A 25,549-nucleotide genomic window follows, 5' to 3' on the forward strand; every position below is an offset into this window, starting at 1 on the left:
GCCTAGCCATGGGTGCCACGAAGCAAGACACCTCGCGAGGACCCTTCTCGCAAGGCGAGACTCCACAGAAGACCAAGCGACAGGCGGCCTCGCGAGCCCCCCCCCCCCGCAAGGCCCTTCGCGCGGGGGAGCCGTGCGGCGCCGGTCGCATGACCATGTGACCATCACGTGGGTGACGCGCCCGCACCAGATAACGACAGCGAAGATTGTGCCAGCGGGCGCGGCCAGGACAAGTTTCTTCTTTGGTGATAAGGGAGCAGCGGCGTCTGCCTGCCACCAAAGCAGGCTCCAAAGCTTACCACCTTGGTGCAAGAAGATTAGGACGGCCCGACGCGCTAGGGCAGGCGTCATCGCCGAGCCCACCCGCATGCCAGGATCGGGTCTTTAGCAGGCGAATGCTACTTTTGTCAGGATAAGACTTAGCACCTGTGCCCCTTTGAACTGCCGTTGTGTGGCAACCCTTCCCGACCATATTTTTGGGGGATGATGACCAAGTTGACTATAAAAGAGGCAGTGCTGCCACCGTAGAAGGGGATCACACAATCGACCCATGAGAGCTTCACCTACCTTGTAGCTCCAAGAGCACTATCTACACAAGCAAACCCACCAAGCAGGAGTAGGGTTTTACACCACACGGTGTAACCAAACCTGGGTAACTTTCTATGTCCTTGTCGTGCCTTGTGTCTCTCCATCGTGCCTCACTCGTTGTAGCCACACCAAGATCGCCATCTAGTTGCTAGGTAGTGAAACAGGGCCACGGAGTTCGAACTAGGGTTTTGGAGGATTCCCCCTAGCACAAATCAATCCCCCGATATTTGGCGCGCCAGGTAGGGCCCCTCGGTTTCGCGCCTTCAAGCTCGACACCGACATGGCCGACGCGTGATGTGAGCGCGCCCTGCGCAGGGCTGGTCGGGTCCAGATGAAGCCCATCGTCAACGAAAATCGTCGCCTCCGTGCCCGTGCGGCCACCAAGGGTGCGGCGGGGGACGAGCAAGCCTCTTCACTTCACCCGTCCGTGCCGCAGGCGCAACAACATTAGTAGCCTTCCCACACCGCCACCGTGTCCTCGCTTGCCCGCCGCGACCCGCCGGCTCCACAGGCTGTGTTGCTCATGGCACAGGTGCTGTTGCGCTACCGTCCCACCGAGGCTGGGTACGACGCTTGGCACGTACGCATTACCGAGCTCGTCAGCGCCGCCGAAGACGCCCCGGTGTCGGTGTCAAAACCGACGGATCTCGGGTAGGGGGCCCCGAACTGTGGATCTTGGATCAATGGGGAAAAAGGGACGTTGAACACTGTGTTTACCCAGGTTCGGGCCCTCTCGAAGAGGTAAAATCCTATGTCCTGCTTGATTGTATTTGATGTATGATATGGTTACAGAGTCGATCTACCTCGAGATCAGGCGAGCTAAACCCTAGGTTAATGGGGTGATGGATGTTGCTCTAGCCTAAAGACTAAAATCTCTGGTTTATCTAGACACCAGTAGGGTTAGGGTTACATGCGATCGGTTACAAGGAAGGAAAGATCCCGTCTAATCTTGGCTTGGAGGGCACACCACGGCTCCGAAGATTCCTTATCCGGTCACATATCAACACTATAGCTTGACCCCTCAGTGGCCCATCAATCCGGCCTGTATACAGCAGGCCGGTAGCCCGAGGACCCCTTAATCCAGGACTCCCTCAGTAGCCCCCGAACTAGCCTCCGACGTCAGGGCTTGTGTCCGGCATCTGCACACTTCATAGTCTTCGGTTTGCGAGGTAAGTTCCTCATCATGTCCTGAGTGTGCTCAGAGTTTGAGTAGTCTTCGGAATTTGAAGCGTCCATTTTACTTAGCCTTGGAGGCCAAAGTGCTCAAGTGTGAACAGTGCCCACGCCTGACAACTTTTAGCGAAGGGTCACGGTCGATCATAACTTCGAACGACTGGCAGTTCTTGATGCGCGGCTCAAGGCCGCCCCTCCATTGGCACGTCTCATCAAGGCAGAGATCGTGCCTTATTTTTTAGGGGGTATGATCAATGATTTCGATTCCCCACCCACGCATAACGCCGCGAGTACATCGGGAAGCGGAGAAGCCCACAGCATGAAAAGGGGAACCCTATGCTCCTTCATGGCCTATAAAGAGGGGAAAAACTACAGTTAACATCTTACGCCTTCTTCCACCTTCCGATGTTGCCTTTGCAATCTCCAGAGCTCCAGCGCCCTTCCTTCCTGCTCCGCGGCAAATCCCGTCCAGCTCCTCCCTAGCCCCAGCCATGGCCGAATCCGGTGCAAACGGCAAGTGGGACGCCTCCATCGTCACCAACAACGACATCTTGGAGCTGAAGCGGGCCAGCTACTTATCGCCCGACATCGCCCATTGCCCCCCCCCCCCGAGGAGGGCCAGATCATCCCTACGCCCAAGCCGGGCGAGAGGGTAGTATTTCTTCCCCATTTTATCTGGGGGCTAGGATTTCCTATGCACCGCTTTGTGAGGGGGGTGATGTTCTTCTACGGGCTAGATTTCCATGATCTAGCCACCAACTCTCTCCTCCACATCTTGGCCTTCATCATCGTCTTTGAGGCCCTCCTACGAGTCTAACCGCACTTTGGCCTATGGCTAAAAGTGTTCAACATCGAGCACAAGGTGGTTAGCGGCGCCCAGGCAGACCATGGCTGACCTATGATCAGCAAGCTGACCCGAGTCGGCCGGATGGCCGGTTTGTTGACACCGTCAAGGTGTGGAAAAAGGAGTGGTTCTATATCACAGAACCCAGGGATGCGGCCTGGACGACCGCTCACGAGTTCAGATCCGGCCCCCCAGCGAGATTGACCTCATGCACGAAAGGTCCGAGCTGGGGATCCGCCACTGAGGTGAAGATGCTTGAGAAGCACATCGCTAGCGTGATGGAGACCGGCACCAAATTGACTAATGGGGTCCAAATAATGCTCAAGCGTTGGATCCTCCCCAGTCAGTTGTAACACCCCATATGTAACTTTTCCCAATTTTGCATTATATCCATGTTGATCTCCATCCAATTCCATTTGGGGTTCCATCTTTTGGTCTCCTTTTATTTTTGTTATGTTGTTTCTACTCATTTCATTGCCATGCTTATCTTGATCATATTGCATTTGTGCCTATTGTCATTTGCATTCCATCCCCATCATGTGCATTGTGTGTTTGTATTCATGCATCATGTTGCATGCTCCATGTGTGGTTCTTGCAGCATCACCCCCTCCTTCCTTCCTTTTCTTCCATTTCTACGAGTGCCATTTTCCCCTTCTCCTTTAATGTTCATTTTCTCCCAAATAGTCAAACTTATTGTCCTAAACCCCTCTGCCAAATTTCATATCTTTTGGAAATGTTTTGGTTAGGTTTTAAAATGGCTCAAGTTTGAATTTAATTCAAACTTGAATTATTTTTCAACCTCTAAAATCCCCCAAATCATTTTATTGAAATAGGGCATAATTCCAGGGTCCTGAGGATATTTTCATATCTCTCACCACCCCCTCCAATCCCTCCGTACTTTTTGCCCTTTTATTGCTGTTTGAAGAAATAGAAAAGAGGCAGAAGCAGTACCAGCAGCAGCAGTCCAGCGCAGCCCAGTCCAGCACCACCAGAGCTCAGCCAGCCCAGCTGGGCCTCCCTACCTCCTGCGCCGGCCCAACCTCCCCTGGGCCATCTGCGCATAAGGCCCAGCAGCAGCCACTACCAGAAGCCCATCCTAACCCTAGCACTCCCGTTCGGCACTCACCCTCTCCCCCTCGATCCCATCCTTCCTCCGCCGCCACACACACGCCCGCACGCATCGAGCCGAGGGAGAGGAGCTCCTTCGCCCGATCCATGGCCTCTCCCTTCCTCCCCTCATCGCTTCTCTCCAGCGCCGCCGCCCTCGACCCGCCTTGCCGTCGCCTTGGCCTGGAGCCCGCGCCTGCAGCTCCTTCGGACCGCACGGCCGCCGGCCATGGAGGCCACCGTGCTGGCCCTAAAGCGCGTTGCCCTGCGCCCACGTCCCCGCTGCCAACTCTCCTCGCCGAAGGAGCACTGGGAGGAGTGGAGCACCGCCGTCATCGCCTCGTTCCCTGCTTCCCCGGGGTCTTCATCGCGAGGTCCATTTAGTCCGGCGCCTCCCCAAGCCCAGCGACCGTCCCGGTCACCTCCGGCCGCCAGGATCCTCCAGCAAGCCGCCGTTGCCTCTGCTTCACGGAACCACGCCGCGGCGCCCCAGTCACCTGCGACCTCGGGTCGTCTCTGCTTCGTCCTCGCCTCACGTCATGCCTCTGCTCGCGTACGTGTTCACCGTGCCACCGTCGCAGCGCCTCCCCAAGTTCTGCCCCTGCCTCGTTCGGCTACCACGACCACACCTCCTCGTTGCTGCTCTGCTCGACGCGCCCTTCTTCCTTGCCTTTCCCTGCGCCGGAGCAAGCCGCAACCATCGAACCAGGAAACGCCAAGGACATCTTCGGGGTTTTCGCCAAGTCCCGTTCCGTTGAGGGCTTCTTTGGATCACAGGATTTGCAAAACAAAGGAATAGGAAAAATGGAGGATTTAATTGCCATGACATAGCCAATTCTGTGGATTTTTTTCAGAAGTCGGACCTCATGTGTAAATTCCTTTGGAATCAGCACTTTGGAGACCCAATCCTGAGGAATTTTAATGGCCCAATCCTTTGATCCAAATGCGTTTCATAGGAAACAATCCTGAAGATTGATATCCCATGAAAATCCTGTGAAAATCCTCCAATCCAAAGAAGGCCTGAACGTACACGCAACACCGACGTCCACGAGTACCTCCTGCTAGCCATCCACATCAAGCCGGCAAGTCCGAAGACCCCAATGTACCCGTGGACGTCAAGTACCTCTGCCGAAGACTCCCGCCGAAGACACGTGTACGACTACTACATGAACGAGCACCACGACGTCCCTCTGAGAGTTCGGATTCGTCAAGTTCATCTACGTGCGTGTACGACTACACATCCGGGAGGCGTCGAGTACCTCTACGGAAGACCCGAACGTCTACGAACCGTGTGCGACGACCATTGCCGAAGACCATCGAGTGAATGTCTACCCATGCCGTGTTTTTTTGACCAAGTTCGATGACGACCTGCGAAGAACTCGGATTCACCAAGTACCACTACCATCGCCGAGGATCGATAGTACCACTATCGTCGAGGACCGATAGTACCACTACTTCTACTACCATCGCGGGAACGACTACTTTCTCTACTTCCCTCGACGAACTCGAACCGTCCCATTTGCTTTAGAGGTATACCGCTGAGAACGACCGCCCGTGGACGAATGCATGTGTGGTGTATGAGATGCCCGTGTTTGCTTTGTGTCGGAGTTGTTCGTTGCACGAAGCCCCTCTTTTGCCTTGCCACCGTCATGTGGGACACCCGGTATCCGGGAGCACCCCACCATCCTTGCATGACACACTTCCGTCACTTTTCATTTTGCACTGGTATCCCCGTGAGCTACCGGATCAGCGGAATGTTGCCGTGGCATCATTTCTGTTTCGCCGCCGTGGCACCATCCCCGTTATCGTTGCCGTGGCACCCCTTTCGTTTCCGCCATGATGACAAATGCTTCATAACATGCTCTTATCAACATTTTCATAAACTTTCATAAAACTTGCACATGTCATCCGCATCATGATAATAACATTTAAAATGTTTAAAATTGTTGTTTGCCTTAAATTGCTAAATGCATATGGGGTTTTACCGGAATTGTTGTTTGGCGTTCCGGCCTCATTTAAACTTGCATAAATAGATAATTTCTTTATGCTTCTCCTCTTGCCATGTTTAACAACATTTAATATTGTTGAGTACCTAAATGAGAGAGAAATAAATAATTGATGTGGTGTTCCGTCAACATGCAACCCGTTGCATTTTGAGCTCCATTTAATTTGTAGTTTTGGTTGTTGCACTTTGCCATGCCATACCTTATTAAACCGGACATGCATCATACTGATACATCTCCAACGTATCTATAATTTTTTATTGCTCCATGCTATATTATCTACTGTTTTGGACATTATTGGGCTTTATTACCCACTTTTATATTATTTTTAGGACTAACCTATTAACCGGAGGCCCAGCCCAGAATTGCTGTTTTTGCCTGTTTTACGGTTTCAAAGAAAAGGAATATCAAAAGGAGTCCAAACGGAATGAAACCTTCGGGAACGTGATTTTCTCAATGAACAAGACCCAGGAGACTTGGACCCTACGTCAAGACACAAAAGAGGAGGCCACGAGGTAGGGGACGCGCTTACCCCCCCCCCCTCCAGGCGCGCCCTCCACCCTCGTGGGCCCCCTGTTGCTCCATCGACGTACTCCTTCCTCCTATATATACCTACGTACCCCCAAACGATCAGATACGGAGCCAAAAACCTAATTCCACCGCCGCAACTTTCTGTATCCACGAGATCCTATCTTGGGGCCTGTTCCGGAGCTCCGCCGGAGAGGGCATCAATCACAGAGGGCTTCTACATCAACACCATAGCCCCTTCGATGAAGTGTGAGTAGTTTACCTCAGACCTACGTATCCGTAGTTATTAGCTAGATGGCTTTTCTCTCTTTTTGGATCTCAATACAATGTTCTCCCCCTCTCTTGTGGAGAACTATTCGATATAATCTTCTTTTTACGGTGTGTTTGTTGAGATCGATGAATTGTGGGTTTATGATCAAGTCTATCTATGAACAATATTTGAATCTTCTATGAATTCTTTTATGTATGATTGGTTATCTTTGCAAGTCTCTTCGAATTATCATTTTGGTTTGGCCTACTAGATTGATATTTCTTGCAATGGGAGAAGTGCTTAGCTTTGGGTTCAATCTTGCGGTGTCCTTTCCTAGTGACAGTAGGGGCAGCAAGGCACGTATTGTATTGTTGCCATCGAGGATAAAAAAATGGGGTTTTCATCATATTGCATGAGTTTATCCCTCTACATCATGTCATCTTGCTTAAGGCGTTACTCTGTTTTTAACTTAATACCCTAGATGCATGCTGGATAGCGGTCGATGAGTGGAGTAATAGTAGTAGATGCAGGCAGGAGTCGGTCTACTTGTCTCGGACGTGATGCCTATATACATGATCATACCTAGATATTCTCATAACTATGCTCAATTCTGTCAATTGCTCAACAGTAATTTGTTCACCCACCGTAGAATACTTATGCTCTCGAGAGAAGCCACTAGTGAAACCTATGGCCCCCGGGTCTATCTTCATCATATTAATCCCCTACTACTTAGTTATTTCCTTTGCTCTTTACTTTGACTTTATTTTACTTTGCATCTTTATCACAAAAATACCAAAAATATTATCTTATCATATCTATCAGATCTCACTCTCGTAAGTGGCCATGTAGGGATTGACAATCCCTATTCACGTTGGTTGCGAGGATTTATTTGTTTTGTGCAGGTACGAGGGACTTGCGCGTAGCCTCCTATTGGATTGATACCTTGGTTCTCAAAAACTGAAGGGAATTACTTATGCTACTTTGCTGCATCATCCCTTCCTCTTTGGGGAAACCAACATAGTGCTCAAGAGGTAGCACATACTTGGTTGTGCATCAGGCCATGTTTATGTGATGGTTGTTTACTATGTTGTTTGCTTCTTTCCGGGTTGCTTCTCTCGTTGGCTTCGGTTTCGTTCCGGAGTTGTGAGGATTCGTTCGACTACGTCCGTTTGTCTTCTTCATGGACTCGTTCTTCTTCCTTGCGGGATTTCAGGCAAGATGACCATACCCTCGAAATCACTTCTATCTTTGCTTTCTAGTTGCTCGCTCTATTGCTATGTCGCGATACCTACCACTTGCTTTATCATGCCTCCCATATTGCCATGTCAAGCCTCTAACCCACCTTTCCTAGCAAACCATTGTTTGGCTAATTACCGCTTTGCTCAGCCCCTCTTATAGCGTTGCTAGTTGCAGGCAAAGATGAAGTTTGTTCCATGTTGGAACATGGATATTGTTGGGATATCTTTATTATATCTTGTTTACTTTAATGCATCTATATACTTGGTAAAGGGTGGAAGGCTCGGCCTTATGCCTGGTGTTTTGTTCCACTCTTCCCGCCCTAGTTTCCGTCATACCGGTGTTATGTTCCTTGATTTTGCATTCCTTACGCAGTTGGGTGTTATGGGAACCCCTTGATAGTTTGCTTTGAATAAAACTCCTCCAGCAAGGCCCAACCTTGGTTTTATATTTGCCTAACAACCTATCACCTTCCCTTGGGTTCTGCAGACTCAAGGGTCATCTTTATTTTAACCCCCCGGGCCAGTGCTTGTCTAAGTGTTGGTCCAAACCAGAGCCACTTGCGGCGCCACCTCGGGGAAACTTGAGGGCTGGTTTTAGCTGTACGTAGTGTTCATCCGGTCTTGCCCTGAGAACGAGATATGTGCAGCTCCTATCAGGATGTCGGCGCATCGGGCGGTCTTGTTGGTCTTGTTTTACCATTGTCGAAATGTCTTGTAACCGAGATTCCGAGACTGATCGAGTCTTCCTGGGAGAAGGAATATCCTTCGTTGACCGTGAGAGCTTGTGATGGGCTAAGTTGGGACACCCCTGTAGGGTTTTGAACTTTCGAAAGCCGTGCCCGTGATTATGGGCAGATGGGAATTTGTTAATATCCGGTTGAAGAAAACTTGACACTTAACTTAACTAAAATGAATCAACCGCGTGTGTAGCCGTGATGGTCTCTTTTCGGCGAAGTCCGGGAACAGAACACGGTCTCGTGTTATGCTTGAACGTAAGTAGTTTCAGGATCACTTCTTGATCATTATTAGCTTCTCGACCGTGCTTTGCTTCTCTTCTCGCTCTCTTTTGCCTAAGTTAGCCACCATATATGCTAGTGCTTGCCGCAGTTCCACCTCACTACCGCCTTTCCTACCTTTAAGCTTAAATAGTCTTGATCGCGAGGGTGCGAGATTGCTTAGTCCTTGTGGCTCACAGATACTTCCAAACAGTTGTAGGTGCCGATGATACCAGTGCAGGTGACACAACCAAGCTCAAGTGGGAGCTTGATGAATATATTTATCGTTGTTTTGTTTCGTTTCCTGTTGATCAGTAGTGGAGCCCAGTTGGGACGATCGGGGATCTAGTATTTGGGTTTTCTTGTTTTATTTTGGTTTCGTAGTCGGACCTTGATTGTATTCTGGATGATGTATGTTTAACTTGTATTTGTGTGAAGTGGCAATTGTAAGCCAACTCTTTATCCCTTTCTTATTCAGTACATGGGATTGTGTGAAGATTACCCCTCTTGCGACAAACCTACCATGCGGCTATGCCTCTAAGTCGTGCCCCGACACGTGGGAGATATATCCACATCGTGGGTGTTACAAGTTGGTAAGCAGAGCCTTCCCCGACTTAGGAGCCCCCTGCTTGATCGAATCATTGACGCTATTGAGTCTAGAACAAAATGTTTTGAGTCTTAGGATTATATATATCGGAGAGTAGGATTCTTTTTACTCCCCAGTCCCTTTGTCGCTCTGGTGAGGCCTCCTGGCGTAGAGTTTTGACTCTTCTCTCCTCAAATTTCACAAAAAAATTAGGATCACGCGGGTATCTTGGAATTGTTCCGATGGTTTTGTGACGAGAACATTGTTCTTGGTGCCTCCTAACATTTAGGGGTTGTGGCAGTGTCCCGGGGAGTTGAGCTCCGAGGTGTTGTCGTCACAATTTTATCGTTGCAGTTCTGGAATACCTGAGTTTGCCGATATCCAAAATCTCTTTTATGCAGTTGTTGGTGAGATAACCTCAACGCCACCCAGTACTGTGGTGGGAGTTCGGGAGTATTGCCATAACTCGTATAACAGATGCTTTTCAAAGGTTGAGGTAAATGATTTCTGAAGTTTTCTTGGTTATGTGTTGAAGGATGGATACAACTGGATGTAGGATTTGCTAGTTTTGGGTGAGATATTATGCTTCCCCTGTATCCCCAACACCTGATTGCATAACCAGAAAGTTTTGGGAGTTTTATAGGTGGGAATTCAAGTAGCTCCTAGAATAATCTTTCCAACAGACACATGATAAGATATGGGATCTATCATATGTTTGTTTCCGGCTTATTTTGCAAGCCAAACCTTTGTTTTGTTTTGAGTTGTGGTATTCGAGTTGCTTCGATGTCAAGTGTTGATTCCATACCTTTCCGAAACGGTGTTCTCACATTTCTATGTGAATACTAATCCTTCATGATAATCGAGATTGTCATGTCTATCCTTTTCAACCGGTGCAATATCTCTTTTCAAGCAATCTCTTCAACGATGTTTCTTTTGAGTGGGCCCTAACCCACAGGTCTTTTCCCAGGATCTTAACTGACTCTTCAAATTTTCTCGGAGCTTCTCAAATTCATTTCAAAGTTTGACGCAAGAATGAATTATCATCAGTCATATGTCTTTCTCCAAGATCTTTCAAATTCTTTTCAGCGTTGGTTCAACTTTTCTATTCTTTATTATTCCGGAGTGTCTCAATAGTTCATGGTGGTGTTTCTCGTGTCATTCTCGGATTTGAAGACCGAAGGAGAGTTTCTCTGCAATCATATCCATTCTTCCAAAGATTCATGGTTCTAGCTTAAGGCCATCCTCTCATAAATTGTTTTTGATTGTGAAAATTCTTTTCACCCATCAGGAACAATTCAGGAGTCTTTTCAGTTTGATTCTCCGGAGCTCATCATCTCAGAATTACTTGTTCCAGCTTTTAGCTCTCGTTCTCCAAATCTTACCGGTGCATCGCTCAAGTATTCTCTAATCAGCTCGTGATCTCTTCGTTCTCATGTATATGAATCCTAGCAAGTATCTTCATTCGTTTTCCAATTCTTCCTTATGAATTGTGCCTGTGCTACGTTCATTTTCAATTCTTACGGTGGTTCATTCATGAGTTTTATTCCTTGGTTATCATATAAATGCATTCATTCTTTCAAATCCTGACGGTGGTTCGTTGAAGACTTTCTCAAGTTTGCGCTATATCTATCTTAATCATTTCTACAAGAATAAGTAGTATGCCAAATCCGTTGCTTGTCATCAATTTAAATTGGTGAAGGATAAGCATAATGTAATTCTTATTCTTGTTTCAACGAGTAAATTCAATTCCTTATTCCGGAGGCTCATCAAGTTCTCGGTTTTAAATTGTTTCATCTTTTCTTTCCCGGAGTTCCAAGCTCTCACAATTATATCACCACAGAGATCGATCTAAATCATTATAAGGCTTCACCTTGTGTTGTCAACTCTTTCTTTTTATCATCATTTTGTTACTGGAGTTCTTCATGGAGGCTCTACATGGTGGTTCATCAAGGATTCCTTTCATTCTTCAGTTGTTCGTCAAGATTTCCCTCGAAGTTTTGATCTGCCAAGTTATACTCTAAAATAAACATGGTGTTCAACACATGTCTTGTTATCAGGAGTTCAAGCTCTCTTGATCTTGCATTTCGAAGTGCAATTCTTTCTATCTTGTCTCTTGCGGTGGTGTTATGTCATTCTTGACAATTTCTTTCGTGTTTCATGATTCGCAAGTTGTCAAGAATGAGATAGTTAAACCCATCAATTTCTTCGAGCATGACATCTGCCGTGACAATTGAAGGAATAGTCCCGAGTCGCTGCAGGCTCACGACCCGGCACTTGGGGGCTACATTATTCAACTGAAGATTATATCAAATATGCAAGTCTCATGTCGCTGCAAGCATGCACCATGACACTTGGGGGCTAATGCAAAGTCATTTTTTGCTCACCTTATTGAAGACCCGACTCATCACATTGTAATGAGCCGGACCTTAGTGTCAGGACTTAGTCGCGAGGCCAACGCATCTATGTGGTAGCTTGAGAGGGGTTGAGCGGGACGAGAGACACGAGGTTTTACCCAGGTTCGGCCCCTCACGGTGGAGGTAAAAGCCTACATCCTGCTTCATTGATATTGATGATCATGATCACGGTTACAAGAGTGCTCTATCTCGAGAGCTATTGTCTAAACCTAACTTGTCCAACCTGTGGAACTTGTGAATCTTCTCCCTCTTGGGGTGCCCTGCCCCTCCTTATATATGTTGAAGGGGCGGTTTACATGACTAGTCCTATTAGGACTAGGATTACTCTATTACAAGTGGAGTCCTAGTCTTGCCTCCTTTGTAAGGGAATATTCCTTGTGCTTTTCTCATAAACCGGCCCACCATTAAACATGAACCGGCCTTCTGGGCCATGGGCCTCGTCATCCATATGGCCCGCCCGCCGGGTTACTAATGAACCGCCAAGACCGGGCGGGTAGCCCGTGAACCGCCAAGCTCCGGGCGGGTTACCAGTGAGTCATCCAGTCCGGCCGGTTTATACTTCCGGCCGGTTTACGCCACGGGGTATATCCCCGACAGTGTTGTTGCAATATTCTCTAATCATCTCGATTTGTGAGGATCGTGTTCTTTCATGCTTATCCATTTAACCGGAGTGTTGTGTCCTCTGCTCAAGTTCTTTTCAACATATCAAGTCTTGCATCTCTTTTCAACCGGAGTGCTGTCCAAATTTTTCTTCCTCGTTCCTCTTTTCTAATGGAGTGTTTTCAACTTTGTTCATCTTCATTGTATTCTTTCTTTCAAGTTGTTCAACCTCTCAAGGTTCTTTGGTTTCACTCATTTGTCAAAGAACTAACTTAGTTGTACCTCTTCTCTTCCTTTTTCATTTCTCTCCGGTGCCATCCTAGATCTCGGGACGAGATCCTCTTGTAGTGGTGGAGTGTTGTAACACCCCATATGTAACTTTTCCCAATTTGGCATTATATCCATATTGATCTCCATCCAATTCCATTTGGGGTTCCATCTTTTGGTCTCTTTTTATTTGGGGTTCCATCTTTTGGTCTCTTTTTGTTTTTGTTATGTTGTTTCTACTCATTTAATTGTCATGCTTATCTTGATCATATTGCATTTGTGCATATTGTCATTTGCATTGCATCCCCATCATGTGCATTGTGTGTTTGTATTCATGCATCATGTTGCATGCTCCATGTGTGGTTCTTGCACCATCACCCCCTCCTTCCTTCCTTTTCTTCCATTTCTACGAGTGCCATTTTCCCTTCTCCTTTAATGTTCATTTTCTCCCAAATAGTCAAAATTATTGTCCTAAACCCCTCCGCCAAATTTCACCTCTTTTGGAAATGTTTTGGTTAGGTTTTAAAATGGCTTAAGTTTGAATTTAATTCAAACTTGAATTATTTTTCAACCTCTAAACCCCCCAAATCATTTTATTGAAATAGGGCATAATTCTAGGGTCCTGAGGATATTTTCATATCTCTCACAACCCCCTCCAATCCCTCCGTACTTTTTGCCCTTTTATTTCTGTTTGAAGAAATTGAAAAGAGGCAGAAACAGTACCAGGAACAGCAGTCCAGCGCAGCCCAGTCCAGCACCACCAGAGCTCAGCCAGCCCAGCTGGGCCTCCCTACCTCCTGCGCCGGCCCAACCTCCCCTGGGCCATCTGCGCCTAAGGCCCAGCAGCAGCCACTACCAGAAGCCCATCCTAACCCTAGCACTCCCGTTCGGCACTCACCCTCTCCCCCTCGATCCCATCCTTCCACCGCCGCCACACACACGCCCGCACGCATTGAGCCGAGGGAGAGGAGCTCCTTCGCCCGATCCATGGCCTCTCCCTTCCTCCCCTCATCGCTTCTCTCCAGCACCGCCGCCCTCGACCCGCCTCGCCGCCGCCTTGGCCTCGAGCCCGCGCCTGGAGCTCCTTCAGACTGCATGGCCGCCGGCCATGGAGGCCACCGTGCCGGCCCTAAAGCGCGTCGCTCTGCGCCCACGTCCCCGCTGCCAACTCTCCTCACCGAAGGTGCACTGGGAGGAGTGGAGCACGGCCATCGTCGCCTCGTTCCCTGCTTCCCCGGGGTCTTCATCGCGAGGTCTAGCAAGTCCGGCGCCTCCCCAAGCCCAGCAACCGTCCCGGTCACCTCCGGCCGCCAGGATCCTCCAGCAAGCCGCCGTTGCCTCTGCTTCACGGAACCATGCCACGGCGCCCCAGTCACCTGCGACCCCGGGTCGTCTCTGCTTCGTCCTCGCCTCACATCATGCCTCTGCTCGCGTACGTGTTCACCGCGCCGCCATCACATCGCCTCCCCAAGTTCTGCCCCTGCCTCGTTCGGCTACCACGACCACACCTCCTGGCTGCTGCTCTGCTCGACGCGCCCTTCTTCCTTGCCTTTCCCCGCGCCGGAGCAAGGCGCAACCATTGAACCAGGAAACGCCAAGGACATCTTCGGGGTTTTTGTCAAGTCCCATTCCGTTGAACGTACACGCAACACCGACGTCCACGAGTACCTCCTGCTAGCCATCCACATCGACCACATCAAGCCGGCAAGTCCGAAGAGCCCAATGTACCCGTGGACGTCAAGTACTTGGTTGTGCATCATGACATGTTTATGTGATGGTTGTTTACTATGTTGTTTGCTTCTTTCCGGGTTGCTTCTCTCGTTAGCTTCGGTTTCGTTCCGGAGTTGTGAGGATTCTTTCGACTACGTCCGTTTGTCTTCTTCATGGACTCGTTCTTCTTCCTTGCGGGATTTCAGGCAAGATGACCATACCCTCGAAATCACTTCTATCTTTGCTTGCTAGTTGCTCGCTATATTGCTATGCCGCAATACCTACCACTTGCTTTATCATGCCTCCCATATTGCCATGTCAAGCCTCTAACCCACCTTTTCCTAGCAAATCGTTGTTTGACTATGTTACCGCTTTGCTCAGCCCCTCTTATAGCGTTGCTAGTTGCAGGTGAAGATGAAGTTTGTTCCATGTTGGAACATGGATATTGTTGGGATATCATTATTATATCTGGTTTACTTTAATGCATCTATATACTTGGTAAAAGGTGGAAGGCTCGGCCTTATGCCTGGTGTTTTGTTCCACTCTTCCCGCCCTAGTTTCCGTCATACCGGTGTTATGTTCCTTGATTTTGCGTTCCTTACGCGGTTGGGTGTTATGGGAACCCCTTGACAGTTTGCTTTGAATAAAACTCCCCCAACAAGGCCCAGCCTTGGTTTTACATTTGCCTAACAACCTATCACCTTCCCTTGGGTTCTGCAGACTCAAGGGTCATCTTTATTTTAACTCCCCCGAGCCAGTGCTTGTCTACGTGTTGGTCCGAACCAGAGCCACTTGCAGCGCCACCTCGGGGAAACTTGAGGGATGGTTTTAGCTGTACGTAGTGTTCATTCGGTGTTGCCCTGAGAACGAGATATGTGCAGCTCCTATTAGGATGTCGGCGCATCTGGTGGTCTTGCTGGTCTTGTTTTACCATTATCGAAATGTCTTGTAACCGGGATTCCGAGACTGATCGGGTCTTCCTGGGAGAAGGAATATCCTTCATTGACCGTGAGAGCTTGTGATGGGCTAAGTTGGGACACCCCTGCAGGGTTTTGAACTTTCCAAAGCCGTGACCGCGGTTATGGGCAGATGGGAATTTGTTAATATCCGGTTGTAGAAAACTTGACACTTAACTTAACTAAAATGAATCAACCGCGTGTGTACCCATGATGGTCTCTTTTCAGCGGAGTCCGGGAAGATAACACGGTCTCGTGTTATGCTTGAACATAAGTAGTTTCAGGATCACTTCTTGATCATTATTAGCTTCTCGACCGTGCTTTGCTTCTCTTCTCGCTCTCTTTTGCCTAAGTTAGCCACCATATATGCTAGTGCTTGCTGCAGCTCCACCTCACTACCCCCTTTCCTACCTTTAAGCTTAAATAGTCTTGATCGCGAGGGTGTGAGATTGCTGAGTCCTTGTGGCTCACAGATACTTCCAAACAGTTGCAGGTGCCGATGATACTAGTGCAGGTGACGCAACCAAACTCAAGTGGGAGCTTGATGAAGATATTGATCGTTGTTTTGTTTCGTTTCCTGTTGATCAGTAGTGGAGCCCAGTTGGGACGACCAGGGATCTAGCATTTGGGGTTTTCTTCTTTTATTTTGGTTCCGTAGTCGGACCTTGATTGTATTCTGGATGATGTATGTTTAACTTGTATTTGTGTGAAGTGGCGATTGTAAGCCAACTCTTTATCCCTTTCTTATTCAGTACATGGGATTGTGTGAAGATTACCCCTCTTGCGACAAACCTACCATGCGGCTATGCCTCTAAGTCGTGCCCCGACAGATGGGAGATATATCTGCATCATGGGTGTTACATCAGTAAAGGGCCAGCCCCACGTGGGCTTACAAGCCTAATGATCCCGCCACCATGCAGTTCCTCTATGGGACAACCCATGACAAAGTGTGGGGTCAACTATTCAAGTCCCAGGAGGACTGGCTAGCCGAGAATGAAGACGTCAGCCTCGATGCTGCAACCCAGCCGAAGGAGGTAATTAATCCCTTCCTCGGTCCATATTTGAGAGGACATATCGCACAAAACCTGATCTCAACATCCGTTTGTGGCCTTTACAGGGCTGGCTCGAGAAGTCCAAGAAGATCAGTAGCCCGACTCCTCCACCCGAAGGGCCTCGATCGGCTCAACTGGAGGGGTTGGTGGTCTTGGCGCCTTACAAGGCGCCAGAAAAGAAGGGGAAGAAGAAGGAGTTACCGGAGGCTAGAGAGGGCCTCCGCCGAAGAGGTCTTCTAGACACCAAGTCCGGAGACACTGCCGCCCCGTCTGCCCAAGACGGGAACGAAGAGGAGGACGAGGAGGAGAGCGCCTCCTCCCACTCCAAGAAGAGGGCGTCATCGGGGGACGTCGAGGAGGAACAACCTCCTCGGGCCCAAAAGAGGCAGTGCAGGCCCAAGCTGAACCTGCGACAGTTCGGACTCCGAAGAGGAGTCTGTGGCATCCGAGAAAGTTCCGGAGAGGGAACCCAGGGTCAAGCTCCCTGCTGCCAGGTACGTATTTTGGTATTTGTAGTTGCTTTATTTTCAATAGTCCCTTACTCATGGAAGCTGATTGTATGACATTTCAGCCCACCGCACGGCCACCCCGCGGAGTAGACCTCGAAGGGGAAGTCTCTGCCCGCCAAATTGGCGAACAGCGAATCCGCGTCGCGCTCCACACCTCCCTTGATCCCCGAAGAGGTCGGGGAAGTGTTGTCCCAGAAGACCCCTTCCCGTCCGAACACGGGGGAGGAGGGCGACGCCACCATGGCCGAGGCTAGCGCCTCGATCACCGAAGACCAGGAGGGTGCGTCCCCCCTGGCCAGTGCGGGAGGGGAATCCGGGCCGTCCGGGCCCTCCCAGTCGACCACACCTAATCGCCCAAGGCCTTCACAGGTGCCGGTTCCGCCCTCCGATGGGGAGGGGGTTGAGGTCCCGCCACCCGCGCTGGACACCAACAACCGGGCGGTGACGGGTTGCCCGAGTGCGCTGGAGGAGCTAGTGAACAAGTCCATCATGGTTGACGAGCATCGTGCCCTCATGGGTGCGGTTCTACGGGGTGTTCAGTCCGTCCAAACCAGACTGAACGACGCCATCCAAGGCCTTCTAACAGGCTTTGAGGTTAGTCTAGTAATGTATTTTTCCCAAAGAACGGTCTTTACCCTTTTTAGTCAAAGTATGAGCAGGTCATATATATATAATAGCCCCCGAGACTCTACGAGGATTGCAAAAACCTTATAGAGGGTCAAGTATCCGTAAGCCAGTAGTTAGACTTATAAGAATTGACTTGATGTCGCATGCCTCATCCCTGGCCGCAGCCGCTAATGTCGCTGCCCTGGAGGAGATGGATTGGAAGCTCTAACTCTCCGATCAAGAGCTTGACCTCATCAACAAATGGCTTGACGAGGCACAAGGTAAGCTTCTATCAAAGTACATAGTTGGCACCGCTGGATCCTTATGTTCCGAATTGTATGCTGAGCATATGGTGTATGATGAATGCAGATGCCACTGCTGAGGTTGAGAGCCTGAAGGCGATGCTGAAGAAGGCCGAGGCCGAGGCGGCCGAAAAGAGAGCGGCTGCCGGCAAGGTAGCTGCTGAGCTTGAGAAGGCGAAGATCGCCGGAGAGAAGCACGAGGCTCAAGTGGCCGAAGTGCAGGTGGAGCTCAAGGATGTCGTCACAAAGTGTGAGGCCCTTGAGAGAAAGCAAAAAGAGCAGTCCTCCAGGCTATCGAAGGTGGACAAAGAGCTCCAGGAAGCAAGGACGGAGGTGTGGGTTGTCCAGGAGAAGCTCCGCCAAGTGGGGCGGATCACAGATGGTAAGAAGTACTTGCTGCAGAGTGTTTTTGGCGGCAACCGGTTTGCCTTGCTGATGCGGGTCTGAAGCTCTGCAGGCATTTTTGCTGAGCTTCCGAAGAGTGCGGCTGCTATGGCAGAGCACTACGCGACGTGGGAGGAGGACTCCGAATGGCGGCTTTTCTGGTCGCAGTTCCAGGCACCCGAACACCCTCCGCCCCTCATCAACCAGATGAAGCAGCTGATGGAGCCGCATCGGATGGCAGAGCTAGCCCTAAAGGATGTGTGCGTCCGGTTGTGGCTCACTGAGCCTATTCTGGATAGTTACTTTGGCTTGGTGCAGAGGCTGCGTGACGCATCGCCGCAGATTGATACCGTGAAGCAGTCCACGTGCCTTGAAGGGGCGAGGCTGGCCTTCGCAAAGACCGTTCATGTTGGGAAACGTAGCATGCAATTTCAAAAAATTTCCTATGCTCACGCAAGATCTATCTAGGAGATTCAAATCAACGAGAGGGGGAGAATGTGTCTATGTACCCTCGTAGACCGAAAGCGGAAGTGTTTGACAACGTGGTTGATGTAGTCAAACTTCTTCTCGTTCCGACCGATCAAGCACCGAATGTATGACACCTCCGAGTTCTGCACATGTTTAGCTCGATGACGTCCCTCGAACTCTTGATCCAGCAAAGTGTCGAGGGAGAGTTCCGTCGGCACGACTGTGTGGTGACGGTGATGGTGAAGTGATCCGCATAGGGCTTCGCGTAAGCACTATGTGAATGTGACTGGAGGCGTAAACTGTGGAGGGGGCACTGCACACGGCTAACAACTGTTGATGTTTGTTCTAGCGGTGCGCCCCTCATATATATATGTTGGAGGGGACATTGGTATGCGTCGGTGCTATACAAATGGTTTTTAACCCCTTTTCGTGATGACATTTGGAACCGTCGCCAAGTGAGTGTGGGCGATAGGGGGGGTCCTTCCCACACGACCCAGAAATCGTCGGGGATAGGCCATCCTCGGACACCAAATGAGCTCGTGTGCGATCTGGCGAGGCATCGAAACCCAATCATTTTTGTAGGTATGTACATCCCACACGGTGAATCCTAGAAAAACATTTCCCTAGGTATGTATATCACACATAGTCAATCCAAGGAATACATTTCCATTCTTATGTACATCCCACACAGTCAATCCAGGGAAAACGTTTCGTACATCCCACACAATCAATCCAGGGAAAATGTTTCCGTTCGTATGTACATCCCACACAGTTTTATGTATATGCTCGTGTGTGAAAGGTGTAACTATCACACACGCTCTGCCTTGGCTAACTGTTTGCTTTATGAACTACATCACACACGATTTGATGTAGAAAACTGTGTGGCATTGGGCTATCCATCATAAGCGCTTTTACTGCCAGAACCGTTTGCAAAGTTCCATGACCGCCTGTTCTATTTTTACATCGCACATGTTGTTTTCTTTGTAACCGTGTGCACACTATTTTATTAGCTCCTGTATATTTTTATTTTTGCCTGTAATTTATTATTCGAATTGGAAATTTTGAAATATGAAACGTGCAATTCAAATTCTCAGCACAATGGTTCAACAACGAATCCATAAATGAAATTGCCAGTACAATATGTTTAGTAATTACAGGATTAGGCAACAATTAACTATGATGAACCACAATATTTAAGGCGGTAAAGGTGAAGATACAAGTGTAAATCATTTTGATTGCCGACGGTGTTGAAGAAGCGGAATGCCCATAATGTGCCTTCCTGCATGCCATAGGCACGGACCACTTTTGTCCAACCCCTTGTGACGATCGCCTGCCCATCCTTCACCGCTTTCAGGAAGACTTCTAGAGCATTATCATGGTAGCTTGAATTATATACTTTAATCTTAGTTGCATCCACTCTGGTCATGTAGTTTGCCAGGTAATCATCAGTAAATAGCTTCGGAAACCACTGAAAAGAGAAAAATATCAGATACTGAGGTCTAATAGAGTAACTTGTTGTGGGCAGGGGGAAAAGGAAACACATTACTTACCATCCTAAAGTTCATTGTTGTATTGGACAAACTGTAAATAAAGAGCTTAATTCCAATCACCCGTTTCTTTCGCCTAACAATATTTCTTAGTTTCCTCACTTGACGCTTGTTCATGAATATCTCATTGCCCCATACGCAAAAGGGATCGAAGCGTGGATCAGTACTGCTCATATATGTACCTACAAGCAACTAGTAAATGCTAGAAGCTAAACTAAGATTGCACAAATGATGTAAAATACAACTACCTATGTTCCTAAGTACAAGTATTTTTTGAGATTTCAATATGAACTACATATGGATGTATATAGAATTATAGATATAGTTTAGATTAGAATCTAGATTCACTCATTTTGCTCCTTATGTAGTATATATTGGAATCTCTAAAAATACTTATATTTAGGAATAGATGGTGTACACGACATGGGATGTAGCTAACCTCGACGGCAAACAACAACATCGCCTATTGTAGCCTTGTGTAAGTACATGGAAAGCCAATGTTAACTACAACAGTGTTAGCATCCACCAAAAAAGCAAATGGTAATAAAACGGCAACATCTGTAGTGATATCTTCATTGCGAAAGAGTAGCACGGTAGCAAAGGGACGGATTAAAAAGTGGATACAACTGTTAATTGCAATAGGCTTAACAACATCCTAATTCATGTTTTGTAAGTTTGTAGCCATTGAAATACAACTCTTTAAAAATGGATACAACTGTTAATTGCAACAGGATTAATGGCCATTGAAACCGGTACTGATAAAGATGCAATTGGCAGAGTTAAACATCACAGGGTAGGTGCTGCCAGAGCAGATAATGGCCCGGTTGTCTATAAAAAGGTAGGGGAAATAGCTAAAACATGTTAGGCGTGTTTACTACAACATGCTTAATACATCAACCGTACAAAACATAGTCATTAATTGCAACTAGTATTGGTAAGATTGAACTGGTGAGTACATACTTGGTAAGTCCCGACAGGTGGTTGCTGGGGCACTTCATCTTGGCCAGAGCCCGCCCAAAGTGAGCGGCGGCGAAGGTGAGCTGTTCCTCCAGGTCGAAGCGTGGATCAGTGCCACTAACATGTGTATCTACAGGCAACCAATAAATGGTAGAAGTTAAACTGCAATTGCACAAATGATGTGAAATACTATAAGACATGGGATGCAGCTAACCTCGATGGCAAACAACAGCATCAGCCGTTATGACCCTGTGTAAGTACATGGATAGGCATGTTAAGTACAACAGGGTTAGCATCCACCAAAAATAGCAAATGGGCATCATCTCTAGTATATCTTCATTGCAGAGAGTAGCATGGTAGCAAATGGAGAGATTAAAAAATGGATACAACTGTTAATTGCAACATGCTTAACAACATCCTAAGTCATGTTTTGTAAGTTTGTAGCCATTGAAATACAACTATTTAAAAATGGATTCAACTGTTAATTGCAACAGGCTTAATAGAAAATTGAAACTGGTACTGATAAAAATGCAATTGGCATAGTTAAACATCACAAGGCAGGTGCTGCCAGATCATACAATGTCCCAGATGTCTATAAAAAGGTAGGGAAAGTAGCAAAAACATGTTAGGCATGTTTACTAGAACATGCTTAATACATTGACTGTACAAAACATAGCCATTAATTGCAATTGGTATTGGTAAGATTGAACTGGTGAGTACATACTTGGTAAGTCCTGAGAGGTAGTTGATGGGGCACTTCATCTTGGCCAGAGCGTGCCCAAAGTCAGCGACGGCGGAGGCGAGCTGTTCCTCCGGGTTGAAGCGTGGATCAGTGGCACCGACAGGTGTACCTACAGGCAACCAGTAAATGGTAGAAGTTAAACTGCAATTGCACAAATGATGTGAAATACTGTAAGACATGAGATGCAGCTAACCTCGACGGCAAACAACAGCATCGACCGTTATGACCCTGTGTAAGTACATGGACATGCATATTAAGTACAACAGGGTTAGCCTCCACTAAAAATAGCAAATGGGCAGCATCTTGATGACCCACAGGTGTAGGGGATCTATCGTAGCCTTTTCGATAAGTAAGAGTGTCAAACCCAACGAGGAGCAGAAGGAAATGATAAGCGGTTTTCAGCAAGGTATTCTCTGCAAGCACTGAAATTATCAGTAACAAATAGTTTTGTTATAAGGTAATTTGTAACGAGTAGCAAGTAATAAAATTAAATAAGGTGCAGCAAGATGGCCTAATCCTCTTTGTAGCAAAGGACAAGCCTGGACAATTTCTTATATAGAGAAAAGCGCTCCCGAGGACACATGAGAATTATCGTCAAGCTAGTTTTCATCAAGATCATATGATTCGCGTTCGGTACTTTGATAATTTGATATGCGGGTGGACCGGTGCTTGGGTACTGTCCTTACTTGGACAAGCATCCCACTTATGATTAACCCCCATTGCAAGCATTCACAACTACAACAGAAGTATTAAGGTAAACCTAACCATAGCATGAAACATATGGATCCAAATCAGCCCCTTACGAAGCAACACATAAACTAGGGTTTAAGCTTCTGTCACTCTAGCAACCCATCATCTACTTATTACTTCCCAATGCCTCCCTCTAGGACCAAACAATGGTGAAGTGTCATGTAGTCGACGTTCACATGACACCACCAGAGGGATGACAACATACATCTCATCAAAATACCGAACAAATACCAAATTCACATGACTACTAATAGCAAGACTTCTCCCATGTCCTCAGGAACAAACGTAACTACTCACAAAACATATTCATGTTCGTAATCAGAGGGGTATTAATATGCATAATGGATCTGAACATATAATCTTCCACCAATTAAACCAACTAGCATCAACTACAAGGAGTAATCAACACTACTAGCAACCCACAGGTACCAATCTGAGGTTTGGATACAAAGATTGGATACAAGAGATGAACTAGGGTTTGAGATGAGATGGTGCTGGTGAAGATGTTGATGGAGATTGACCCCCTCCCGATGAGAGGATCATGGGTGATGACGATGGTGATGATTTCCCCCTCCCGGAGGGAAGTGTCCCCGGCAGAACAGCTCCGCCGGGGCCCTAGATTGGTTCCGCCTCGTGGCGGCGGATTTTCGTCCCGTAAGCTTGCTTATGATTTTTTTCCTCGATGAAAGACTCCATATAGCAGAAGATGGGCATCGGAGGGCCACCAGGGGGCCCACGAGGCAGGAGGCGCACCCAGGGGGTAGGGCGTGCCCCCACCCTCGTGGCTGGTGGGTGGCCCCCCTCTGGTACTTCTTGTGCTCAGTATTTTTTATATATTCTGGAAATAACTTCCGTGAAGTTTCAGGACTTTTGGAGCTGTGCATAATAGGTCTCTAATATTTGCTCCTTTTCCAGCCCAGAATTCCAGCTGCCGGCATTCTCCCTCTTTATGTAAACCTTGTAAAATAAGAGAGAATAGGCATAAGTATTGTGACATAATGTGTAATAACAGCCCATAATGCAATAAATAACAGCCCACATGTTTAGAGATAGAGGTGTCGATAAAAATAAAATATGGACATGAGGGCAGCATGATCATTCTTAGAACATCAACATATGTATATTTTGTCATATGATCTCTTATGCTAAAGTAACAATTCAATCACAATTTCAAGTATGAATCATAAACTTCATTGAGAACCAACAAACTCTAATCTCAGTCATTGAGGCAATTGCAATTTATCATAACATAGGAAAGAGTCAATATAAGAGCTTTTAAGCAAGTCCACATACTCAACCATCTTTTAGTCTTTCACAATTGCTAACACTCACGCAATATCTATGGGTATGAAGTTTTAATCGGACATAAAGAAAGATAGGGGCTTATAGTTTTGCCTCCCAACGTTTTACCTCAAGGGTAATGTCAACAATAATAGTTCATGAAGACTCACATCAAATTAGCTATATATATCAGGATCCTTCCACCACATTGTGCTTTGCCAAAGGATACAATGTAAAAAAGGAAAGGTGAAGATCACCATGAATCTTATGTAAGGTAGAAGATAAAAGTAAAAGATAGGCCCTTCACAGAGGGAAGAAAAGGTTGTCATGCACTTTTATGGTTGGATGCACAAAATCTTAATGCAAAAGAACGTCACTTTATATTCCCACTTGTGATATGGACCTTTATCATGCAGTCCATCACTTTTATTTCTTCCACATCACAAGATCGTATAAAGCTTATTTTCTCCCACACTAATAAGTCATACATATTTAGAGAGCAATTTTTATTTCTTGCACCGATGACAACTTACTTGAAGGATCTTACTCAATCCATAGGTAGATATGGTGGACTCTTATGGCAAAACCGGGTTTAGGGATATTTGGAAGCACAAGTAGTATCTCTACTTGGTGCAAAGAAATTGGCTAGCATGAGAGGGAAAGGCAAGCTCAACATGTTGGATGATCCATGACAATATAATATGTCTCATATGAAAGAAAACATAACCCATTATGTTGTCTTCCTTGTCCAACATCAACTCTTAGCATGTCATACTTTAATGAGTGCTCACAATCATAAAAGATGTCCAAGATAGTATATTTACATGTGAACCTCTCTTTCTTTATTACTTCCTATTCTTTGCAACGATGACCAAAACTATGTTTGTCAACTCTCAACAACTTTTATTCATCATACTCTTTATAAGTGAGCTCATTACTCTCCATAAGATCCATATGATCTTTTTATTTCTTCTCTTTTTTTAATTCCCTCAAGATCATAGCAAAATAATCAAGCCCTTGACTCAACTAATCTTTATTATATAGCTCACGGACTCGATTACATAGACGGATCATAAAGCAAAACTCACAACTAGATCATACTAAAACTTTATTCTACTAGATCAAGATATTACCAAAAGGATCGAACTAAAAAAAATGGTAAAGATAAAAGTGATGGTGATACGATACCGGGGCACTCCCCCAAGCTTGGCAGTTGCCAAAGGGAGTGCCCATAACAGATACCCAGTTCTTCTTTGTTGGTGAAGAAGGTGGAGTTGTTGATGATGTAGGCTTGTCGTCCCTCTTCCAAGGCATAGGCTCACCATCCTAGAAGGATGATCGAGTCTCCTGAATCCTCAAATCTGCAGCCAAACTCATCCTCTTGAATCTATATTCATACTCACAGTTTTGATTTTGCAGGTCATAGATCTGGGCTTGGAGGTGCTCGATTTTCTCATGAAGCTTGAAGATGGCCTCCCCAATGTCCTTGACGTCTAGCTTGTGTTTGTTGGTGAACTCCGTGATCATAATGTGATTGGAGTCGAGTCCACGCTCCACCATCTCCCGACACTTGAAAACTTGTTGCTCCAATGCCTCGAGCCTTGCCTCCGTGCTTCCGGTCCTCCTTGGTCCCTCAACATCGCGGATGTGCAACAACCCCTCACACATCTCAATGGTTTGAGGGTGTTGCAT

The sequence above is a fragment of the Triticum aestivum genome, chromosome 1A (genome assembly GCF_018294505.1).
Source record: "Triticum aestivum cultivar Chinese Spring chromosome 1A, IWGSC CS RefSeq v2.1, whole genome shotgun sequence".
Taxonomy (NCBI): Eukaryota; Viridiplantae; Streptophyta; class Magnoliopsida; order Poales; family Poaceae; genus Triticum; species Triticum aestivum.